The following is a 10666-nucleotide window of genomic DNA, read 5'->3' on the forward strand; positions in this document are numbered from 1 at the left end:
GAATGGGATCTGAACAGATCTCAGAGCTCACATTATGTGAATGTTCTGTTGAAGTGTTGGTCAGCTGATATACCAGGGGAGATTCACACTGTTCGACACAGTGTGAAATACATTCAAGTATTTATAAAACATTGTAACATGTGAGTAATATTCCCCATTGCTTTCTCAGCACTGATGGATTGTGAAGTGGGAGACAGCCAGAAGTCCCATTGGTCCACACTGACCCTGAGCTGAGAATGAAATGAGAAAGTTCAATCTTCAGCAGTGAGATGCTGCAGAGAGGTAAGAGTCCTGAATCAAGGAGAGACTTTCTCATACTGCTGTTGAATCTCATTTCAAACACTCCTTGAACTCTCTGCCGAGGAATTCAGAGCTGGATAACGCCTGGAAAATCAGCCTAAAAAGGAAATAGAAAACACCCACCGTGGGCTCAAACTCAAAAACTTGAGATTCAGAGTTTCATGCTTTCATCGACTGAGCTCACCAGGCCTGAGACAGTGTCCCCGTCCTGTCTGTTATTGGACGGTGCAGCTGTTGGCTCCACCCCAGGGGCTGTATTTGTTCTGTAAACCATGAACCAGCTTCCTCTCAAATCCCAGGTTTATCAGTAAATCCTCTTACAAAAGCCCCAAAGTGTGATATATTCCTCTCACTCATCCAGAATAAAAGTTACATCTTTTGCTCTTTTTACCTTCCAAACATTGACTTCTATTTTGCTCAGCATTTATTTCTCTCTCCTTTTTATGTTGTGCATTTCCTAATAAACATTTCATTTCAATTATTTATGAGGGATGAAATGAACAGAAAAGATTTTCTGCAATGGTACCACGGGTGTGGGACAGAGTGAGTGGTTCGGATCTGGAATATACTGCCTGAGAGTGTGCTGGAGGCAGATTCAATCGTGGCTTTCAAAAGGGAATTGGATAAACACCTGAATAGAGAAAATTTGCAGGGCTACAATGAAAGGGCAGAGGAGTGGAATGAGCTGATCTGCTCTTGCAAAGAGCTGTCATGGACATGATGGACTGAATGGTCTCCTTCTGTACTGTAACCATTTGATTCCTTGATTCTAACTCTGTCAAAGTTGTTCTGAACTTGCTCTGCTCCAAGGAGCACAACCCCAGCTTTTCCAGTCTCTGCACACAACTGAAGTTATGAGGAACCATGGGGAACCCACTGTAAACCTTCCTCCAGACAGAAATACAACTGTTCACCACCACACTGTGACCCAGCTGTTCACATGATTTGGATGTGGGGACCAAATGTAGTATTTCCAAGTTTGCAGATGACACAAAACTAGGTGGGAATGTGAGTTGTGAGGAAGATGCAAAGCGGCTTCAAGGGAATTTGGAAAGACTTAGTGAGTGGACAAGAAAGTGGCACATGAAGTATAATGTGTAAAAACGTGAGGTTATCCACTTTGGTAGGAGAAACAGATGTGCAGATTATTTGTTAAATGGTAAGAGTGTGAATGTACAAAGGGGCCTGGGTGTCCTTGTCTATAAGTGACTGAAAGCTAACATGCAGGTGCAGCAAGCAATTAGGAAGGCTAATGATATGTTAGCCTCTATCACAAGAGGATTTGAGTACAGGAGTAGTGAAGTCTTGCTTCAATTGTATATAACCTTGGTTGGACTGCACTTTGGAATACTGTGTGAAGTTTTGTTTCCCTTACCTTAGGAGGGATATCATTGCCATAGAGGGAGTGCAACGAAGGTTCACCAGACTTGTTCCCGGGATGGCGGGACTGTCAAATGAAGAGAGATTGGGGAAACTGGGCCTGTATTCTCTAGAGTTTTGAAGAATGAGAGGTGATCTCATTGAAACTTACAAAATATTTAAAGGGATAGACAGGTAGATGAAGCTAAGATGTTTCCCCCGGTTGAGGAGTCTAGAACCAGGGGACACAATTTCAACGTAAGGGGAAAGCCACTTAGGACAGCGATGAGGAGACATTTCTTTACTCAGTGGGTTGTGAATCTTTGGAATTCTCTACCTCAGAGGGCTGTGGAAGCTCAGTCATTGAGTATGTTTAAAGCAGAGATTGACAGATTTCTAAATACAAATGACATAGGGGATATGGAGATAATGTGGGAAAAAGGCATTGAAGTGGACGATCAGTCGTCATCATATTGAATGGCAGGGTGGGCTCGACGGGCTGAATGGCCTACTCCTGCTCCTATGTTCCTATCAGTCTGCAAACTTCATATGCATGCTGTCATTGTCCCTTTTATTCCATGGGCTTCAGTTTTACTGGCAGTCTAGTATGTGACATCATCAAGAAGGTTTTCAATAAGTTGAATAAGGAGAAATTGTTTCCAGTGGCAAAAGGGTCAGTAACCAGAGGATGTATTTATCAGGTGATTGAGAAAAGACCAGAGGCGAAATGAGGAATGATTTTTTATCCAGTGATGTGTTGTGATCTGGAATGCACTGTCTGATCGGGACTTGAAAGCAGATTCAGTAGTAACTTTGAAAAGCAATAGGGATAAATACTGGAAGGAAAAATGTACAGATTACAGGAAAAAGCTGAACACCAGGACTAATTGGATAGCACAAGCAAAGAGACAGCACTGACACAATGGACCAAATGGTCTCCTTCTTTGGGTATCATTCTATGGTTTTATGAACATAATGTTGACACAATTCGCTGAGTTGGAAGGGAAGTGAACCCAGATTCTGGGTATTCTAACCACCAGACCCAAACCAACTGAACAAGCCATAAAATCAAAGCAAAATACTGCGGATGCTGGAAATCTGAAACAAAAACAAGAAAAGCTGGAATCACTCAGCAGGTCCGGCACCATCTGCGGAAAGAGAAGCAGAGTCAACGCTTCGGGTCAGTGACCCTTCCTCGGAACCAGCCGAGGAAGTGTCACTGACCCGAAGCGTTGACTCTGCTTCTCTTTCCGCAGATGCTGCCGGACCTGCTGAGTGATTCCAGCATTTCTTGTTTTTGTTCCAACTGAACAAACCTGTTGTTTAATCTCTGTTTTTCACACCAGCTTCTCCTCGCTCTTTCTGTGTTTCCTGCCTGGTCTGTTCCTCTGACCTTTATTCCTGACACTTTATTGAGAATGGCGCTCACTGCGCCTCTCACTCACACCGTCACTCCACCCCTTCACCCACTTCCAAACCTCTCTGTTGAACAGCACCTCACATCTGCTCCTCTGCTGCATTAATATACCAGGAAAACATTTTCAAACAGACATTTCCAGACAGTGAACGTCCCAGTAAGACAAGGTAAAGATCAGATTAATTCACTTTAAACACAGAGAGAGCAGCTCTCCCTGTTCAGGCTAAAGAGCAGATGTCGTTTCACTCCCATTAGTCTTCGAGACATGGGCCAGAATTTTAAGGGACCGTTGGAGACGGGAATGGAGGCTGGGGAGGGGGAGGGGGGTGTATAAAATAGGGATGGAAGACGTCGGACCGGATTTTTCTGTCGGCGGCTGACATGGAGGGCAGACTTCGCACATCCAGTCGGCAAGAAGGCATTTAAAGTATTTATGAGTCCAATTGTCAGCAATTTTATTCACTGGGTCCAATTGAACTAATAGCACACGGGAACCAAGGGGCTTCAGAGACTCGCCTGGTTAAAGGAGGTGACTGGGAGGTGGGAGCTGAGTGTTGGCTTCACTGGGAAGCTATCGGGTGAGGCAGCGTAACTTGGCAGCAAGGGTGGAGGGGGAAAGGGCATCGGGAAACACTGTCAGGAGTGGGGTCTCATGTGCCAGCTCTGCAGGGCGAGCAACACCAGGGTGCCATTGGGGCAGTGCCACCTCATTGAGGGTGACAAGTGAGGTAACTGTGACTGGGTGTTGTTTACTGTGAAGGACTTGCACTCAGGGAGGGGCAACCTCTCATGGGCCTCAGTCACCCTGGATTCGAGGCTCCCATTGAAGAGGAGGAGGAGTAGAGAGGGAGGCCCAGGCACCAGCAGGGACACCACAGCAGCTTGGGGGCCCACAGGAGGGCCAGTCTCGAACAGGAGGCTGGAGAAGGAGGCAGAGGAACACGTCAGCCGAGGTTCAACTACCTGCAGATGTCCGAGTGACAGTGTCTCCACAGACGGCACCTCTCCACGGAAGTCGTCACTGATCTCTCTGCCATGATGCAGCTGTGCCCCATGGGACTTGGTGGGCACCTGATGCCAGTGTCACTGAAAGTCACCGTGCCACTGAACTTCTACACCAGCAGATCATTGTGGGGATCCACTGGAGATATGTGTGGAATCTCACAGTCTGTGGTGAATCAGTGCATCAAGGAGGTCATCAATGTCCTGTTCAGGAGGGCCGGTGACTATGTGCACATCGATCCAAACAGTCAAGCTGAGAGGACTACAGGATTCAGGGCCATCACTGGATTTCCCCAGGTGTAGGGTGTCATTGACTGCACCCAAGTGACCATCAAGGCTCCTGCAGACCAGCCAGCAGCCTTCAACAGGAAGGGCTTCCACTTGCTCAGTGTGTAACTGGTCTGTGACCATCACAAATGGATCCTACAGGTGTGTGCACAAATCCCGGGAAGTAGCCACAATGCCTGCATACCAAGGCACTCCCAGGTGCCAGAACCTTTCCGCGGCCCCATCCGCTTTCAGAGATGGATACTTGGAGACAAGGGCTACCCACTGAGGACATGAGTACTTACGTCTGTGAGGAACGCACGCATGGATGCAGAGGAGAGCTACAACACCTACTGCGGGTCAACCCGAGCGACCATCAAGGAGGCCATTGGTCTCCTGAAGATGAGATTCAGGTGCCTAGATCGATCCAGTGGAGCCCTTCAGTATGTCCCGGCGAGAGTCTCGCATATCTTGGTGGTTTGCTGTGCACAGCACAATCTGGCATGACAGAGGGGTGAGGTGTTGACTCGTGAGGATATCGTGGAGTGTGATGTCTCCTCTGATGATGAGGATGTGGAGGAGGATGCTGTCCAAGCAGTGCCAGATGAAGAACCTCGGGAACAGCAAGAAAGGGGCCATGAGATACACACAAGGGAGACATGAGACACCCTTATACATTCAAGTTTCCTTTGAGCCTTACCACCTTCTGGAACCACAGCAAAAAAGTCTTAGCTTTAAGCAGCCCTGTTGTCGCCTCCTTCCTTCTGCACTGCAGCGTCCAGGTACACATCGCACAGTGACAAGGCCGAAGCTTTGTGAACTCAGGGCTTGGTCCCTCACTTCCAGCCCCTTGGGAGGAAGGGTTTAAATGAAGTCCCAAAGGGCATCAACAATAAGAAGGAGACATAGTGAGAGAACATCATTTCTTTCTTCCGTGTGACACCAAACGCAACCCTATCCATCTGGAATGCACATTCACCGTGAACCCAAAGTGAATCTTGGTGCTCTTCTGAAATCTTTTCCGCATGCTCCGACATGGTGCTCCCCCTGCTCTGTCAGCTGAGATGGAGACTAGCTGCTGACCTTGCTGCCCCATGGCTTGGGATGACATTGGTGGCCGTCCTCTTGCTGCCTGAGGCCTGGAGGGCCCCGGCGCACTGAGGACCACCTGCACAGGTACAGGGACCCCCTCTGTCATCGAGGGTGATGGAGGCAGGCACTGGCATCACTTGTGTCACTGGCAGAGGGGCTTTGGAGCTACTGTCCACACCAGGAGCACCCTGAGAGGAGACCCCAGATGTAGCAGCCAGCTGCTCCTCCCCCTTATAAGACACACTTGTACCTCCCTGCTGACCTGAGAGGGACGTGGACCTGGTGAAGAGTTCAGGTGCCTCGTCCCCCCTCTCACCTTGTCACCGCTGGATGGATCTCATGGACAAAGCGATGGAGTGCAAGTCTGCGCACATCTCCGGCGGCCACTGATTGGTCGGCTGGATCTGGCTCTCCATCAGAGTCACCAATCTCTCAAGGAAGGAAGCCAGACACACCCCCATCGGAGACAGTACAGCATGCAAGGCCTGGATGGACTCCTCCATCATCCGAGCTTGGGTACACATAACCTCCGGCAACTCTGCCAGATGTTGCCTGACCTCTTGCTGCAGCTGCAGCATTTCCCGTGTTGCTGGTGACACCAGAGGCACGTCATCAGCCTGGGACTCAGCATGGGCCTGGCCTCCCACAGACTTCCAACTGCCAGTGGCCTCGGCTGTCACAGCCTCCGTCAGCTGCCCGGGCCTGTCTGTGACGTGCTCACCAGCTTGTGTGCCCAAATCTAACAGCGAGTGGATACCCACCGAGTGAGGGTTTCTGTGCTGGTGGAGAATGCAGGGGAATGATGTGACGGTGCACCCTCTGAGGCTCCCTCCTCCTCCTCAGAGGTGTCTGGCTGTCCCCCAGTCTCTCCAGCTCTTCGCTATTGTCGTTCATCCTAGCCTGCATGTGCAAACAGGGACATTGAAGGGTTAGCGTCTTCATATCGTGACATTCCAACCACCCCTAAAGTGCAGCTCCATTGATGCAGTGGTGAACAGATGAACACTGTGGCTCCTTTGCAGCGGATGCTCCCTTGTGCCCCAGGAGATGTTCACTCACTCTCTTTGGTAGGTGTCCCTGTCTCTCCATCAGCTATGGAGCAGCTGCTTTGCTGCCCGGCCTGTTCCATGGCCTCCTCCTCCATCGGGATGAGGACATGGAGATAAGGCATCCACTGCCAGTCTTGACACGCTCTTTCCGATTGTGGGCTGTCTTCTCCTGCAGCCACTATGATCAACAAAGTTAGTCTCCCAGCGAGGACAAACCCAATATCTCTGATGGTGATAGTCCAGCAGTCCATGATGTGGACACACATATTCCTCCTGCATGTGGCCCCTCTCGAGGGTCTGTGTGAGTTTATACAATGACTGACGTGCACCTCCCACCGAGATGCAGCCAAGCCTCAGGCAGCATGTCCTGCTGCCCTTCCCCAATGCACATGACTGGGTGGTCACTCCCTTTCCACCAAACACTCCCTCTCACTCTGCCATGCGCAATGTCCAAAGGGTCCAAAGTGTTTTGAGTTTGTGCCTGAGCAGAACGGATCCGGTCATTGACCCACTTCGTGCACTGGATCCATGTCTTGGGGGTGACCCCACGGCTGCTGACTTCACCTACTATCTCAAAGCAGCTTTGCTTGGTCAGGCGGACAGGTCTCCACCTCCCATCCCTAGGGAAGAGGATCTTCCACCTATCTGTTGTCACCTGGAGGCGAACCTGCAGGAAGGCATCGCCAAACCATTGGACCATGGTCACTGCAGGCTCGCATTCAGCTCCTTACCTATCAGGCAGCAGAGACAGCAGAACGGGTCCTGGGGCATCAGTGACAGTAGAACGGGTCCTGGGGCATCAGTGACAGCAGAACGGGTCCTGGGGCATCAGTGACAGCAGAACGGGTCCTGGGCAGCAGATGCAGCAGAACAGGTCCTGGGGCAGCAGATGCAGCAGAACTGGTCCTGGGGCAGCAGAGGTAGCAGAACGGGTCCTGGGGCAGCAGAACGGGTCCTGGGGCATCAGAGGCAGCAGAACGGGTCTTGGGGCAGCAGAATGGGTCCTGGGTTAGCAGATGCAGCAGAACGGGTCCTGGAGCAGCAGGGGCAGCAGAATGGGTCCTGGGGCATCAGAGGCAGCAGAACGGGTCCTGGGGCATCAGAGGCAGCAGAACGGGTCTTGGGACAGCAGAACGGGTCCTGGAGCAGCAGAGGCAGCAGAACGGGTCTTGGGACATCAGAGGCAGCAGAACGGGTCTTGGGACAGCAGAACGGGTCCTGGGGCATCAGAGGCAGCAGAATGGGTCTTGGGACAGCAGAACGGGTCCTGGGGCATCAGAGGCAGCAGAACGGGTCTTGGGGCAGCAGAACAAGTCCTGGGACAGCAGAACGGGACCTGGAGCATCAGAGGCAGCAGAACGGGTTCTGGGACAGCAGAGGCAGCAGAACGGGTCCTGGGGCAGCAGAGGCAGCAGAACGGGTCCTGAGACAGCACAGGGCTCTCAGGAAGACACTCCTTTAAACCAGGCAGCAGTGAATGCAGGTCTGGCAGCCCTTTAAATATGGTGCCAGCACCTGCCGTTGTGTCAGATGCCGGTGCCATCAGTGCCTCGTTCCCTGCCTCTGGTCCTTGTTTACATGGGCCCCACGCCTCCCCTTCATTAATTGGTCGGCTGCTCCGTGATCGGGGTCGGCCGGCCACATTTCACTCGTGTGGTGATGACACCCGCTTCCGGTGTCTCTGCCGAGAGCAGCACCATCAGTTTAAAATTCAGCCCATGGGGTCAAGAGTGGAAAATCTCCCCTCTGATTCTCTCTACTTAAACTGATGGAGACACCAAATTAAAACTGATGAAACCAGGGATTGTATCCTGGTTCTTCAATCTAGTGTTCTCCCAACTGAGCTATTCCATCCTCACTGTGAACTCATCTTCATTGGAGACAAATATAACTCCAGGTGGAATTTCCCCACCCGTTCATTCCTCACTTCAGGGGAATGGGACCCGACCAGATCGCGGAACTCAGATTATGTTAATGTTCTGCTCTTGATATCTTAATATTATCTTGCGTTTGAGCCACATTTAATCAGGTTCACGGACAAATTCTTCCATCATCCCTTCTCCCACATTCTCTCTCTCTCATTCATTCTTTATTCTTCACAATCCAGAAAGGGTTAGGAATCAGAGCTCACCCCCAAACCCTCTGCACACAGACCTCTGTCTGTTACCCTGTTTGATCCAAGAGACCAGTCAATAAATTACACTCTTTATAAACACAGAAAGCTGCCTCAGAGTGTTGGACAGAGATAAATACACTGAAGTCTTTTGAAAAAGGTTCATCTTACGGGTTGTTACTGAGCCCACAGAGCAGGGCGGGCCCAGGCTCCAGCCCCAGCTTGTGCTGTGTTAGCTGATGCCACCTGGTGTGATACTGAGCCACACGGAGCAGGAAAGGGCCTGGTTGTATTCATGGCCTGTGTTGAGTTAACTGATCCCACTCAGTGTGGTAGGAGCCACACAGAACAGAATGGGCCCAGGCTCCTTCCTCAGCCTGAGGGATGATAATTCTTCTCACACGTTGTTGTACAGAGCCCCACACAGAACAGGGAAATCTCAGGCTCCATCCCCGGCCTGTGGTATTTTACTTCATCGCACCTGGTATGGTACGGAGTCCCCAGAGCAGGAAAGGTCCAGGTTCCATCTCCAGCCTATGCTGAATTAGCTGATCTGACCTGGTTGGCACTGAACCGCAATCAGGGAAGGATGGGCCGAGGCTCCATGGCCTGTGGTGTGTTAGTTATTCTCATTTGGTGAGGTACTGAGCACCATATAGAGCAGGAAGGGCCTGTGCTCAGTGAGCTGATCTCACCTTGTGTCGTCCTGCGACCCACACACAGAGCAGGACGGGCCTAGGCCTAATCCTCGGCCTGTGTTCAATTAGCTGATCTCATCCAAAAGATTTTGATAAGGTTCCACACAAGACGCTTCTCTATAAGATTAAAGTCCCTGGTATCAGTGGTAATATATTGATCTGGATTGGGAACTGACTGGCAGGACGTAGGCAGAAAGTAGTTACAGATGGATCTGGATCTGTTTGGAGACCAGTTACCAGTGGTGTCCCACAGGAATCGGTGTTGGGTCTGTTGCTCTTTACTATTTTTGTTAATGATCTGGATGTAGGTGGAGGGGGCACCATCTGTAGATTTACAGATGATTTGAAGATCTGTGCGAGTGTTCCGACTGTAAACGATAGTCAACTGTTTCAGGCTGATCTTAATGTGTTGGGAGATTGGGTTCATGACTGGTAAATGATGTTTAATTTGGGTAAGTGCAGTGTTGTTCAAGTGGACAGGGTGAATGCTCAACATTCATACACCCTTCAGGGAAAAACATTAAAGTAGGTGGAAAAAAGAAAATAATTTTGAGCAGAGATCTGGATGTTCTAGTGCACAGATCTCTAAAGGTACAGCAGCAATGTTGTGAAGTGACAGTTGGAGCAAATAGAGGGTTGTGCTGCATTCAGAGGACAATTGAGCATAAAATGAGGCATATTCTTTCATTGGATGTGAGTGACACTGGCAAGGCCAGAATTTGTTACCCATCCCTAATTGTCCTTGACAAGGTGGCGGTGAGCTCCCTTCTTGAATTGCTGCACTCCAAATGGTGTAGGTACACCCACAGTGCTGTTAGGAAGGGAGATCCAGGATTTTGACCCAACATCAGTGAATGAACAGCGATATATTTGCAGATCAGATGGTGTGTGACTTGGAGGGGAGCTTGCACATGGTGGTGTTTCCATGCATCTGCAGCCCTTGTCCTTCAAGGTGGTGGAGGTCTTCGGTTTGGAAGGTGCTGTCTGCGGAGCCTTGGTGAGTTACAGCAGTGCATCTGGTAGATGGTACACACTACTGCCACTGTGCGTCAGTGGTGAAGGGAGTGAATGTTTAAGGTGGTGAATGGGGTGACAATCAAGGTGGCTGCTTTGTCCTGAACAGTGTCGAGTTCCTCGAGTATTGTTGGTGCTGCACTCATCCTGGTTTGTGCCTTGTAGATGGTTGACAAGTTTTGGAGAGTCAAAAATCACAAAATTATTACAGTGGAGAAGGAGGCCATTGGGCCCATTGTGTCTGCATAGAATCATGGAACATAGAAAGTTTACAGCACAGGCAGGCCAAAAAAGGAGCCACCCAGCTGAATCCCATTGTCCAGCATTTGGACCGTAGCCCTGCAGGTTCAGGTAC

Source organism: Heterodontus francisci, unplaced genomic scaffold (genome assembly GCF_036365525.1).
Source record: "Heterodontus francisci isolate sHetFra1 unplaced genomic scaffold, sHetFra1.hap1 HAP1_SCAFFOLD_51_2, whole genome shotgun sequence".
Lineage (NCBI taxonomy): Eukaryota > Metazoa > Chordata > Chondrichthyes > Heterodontiformes > Heterodontidae > Heterodontus > Heterodontus francisci.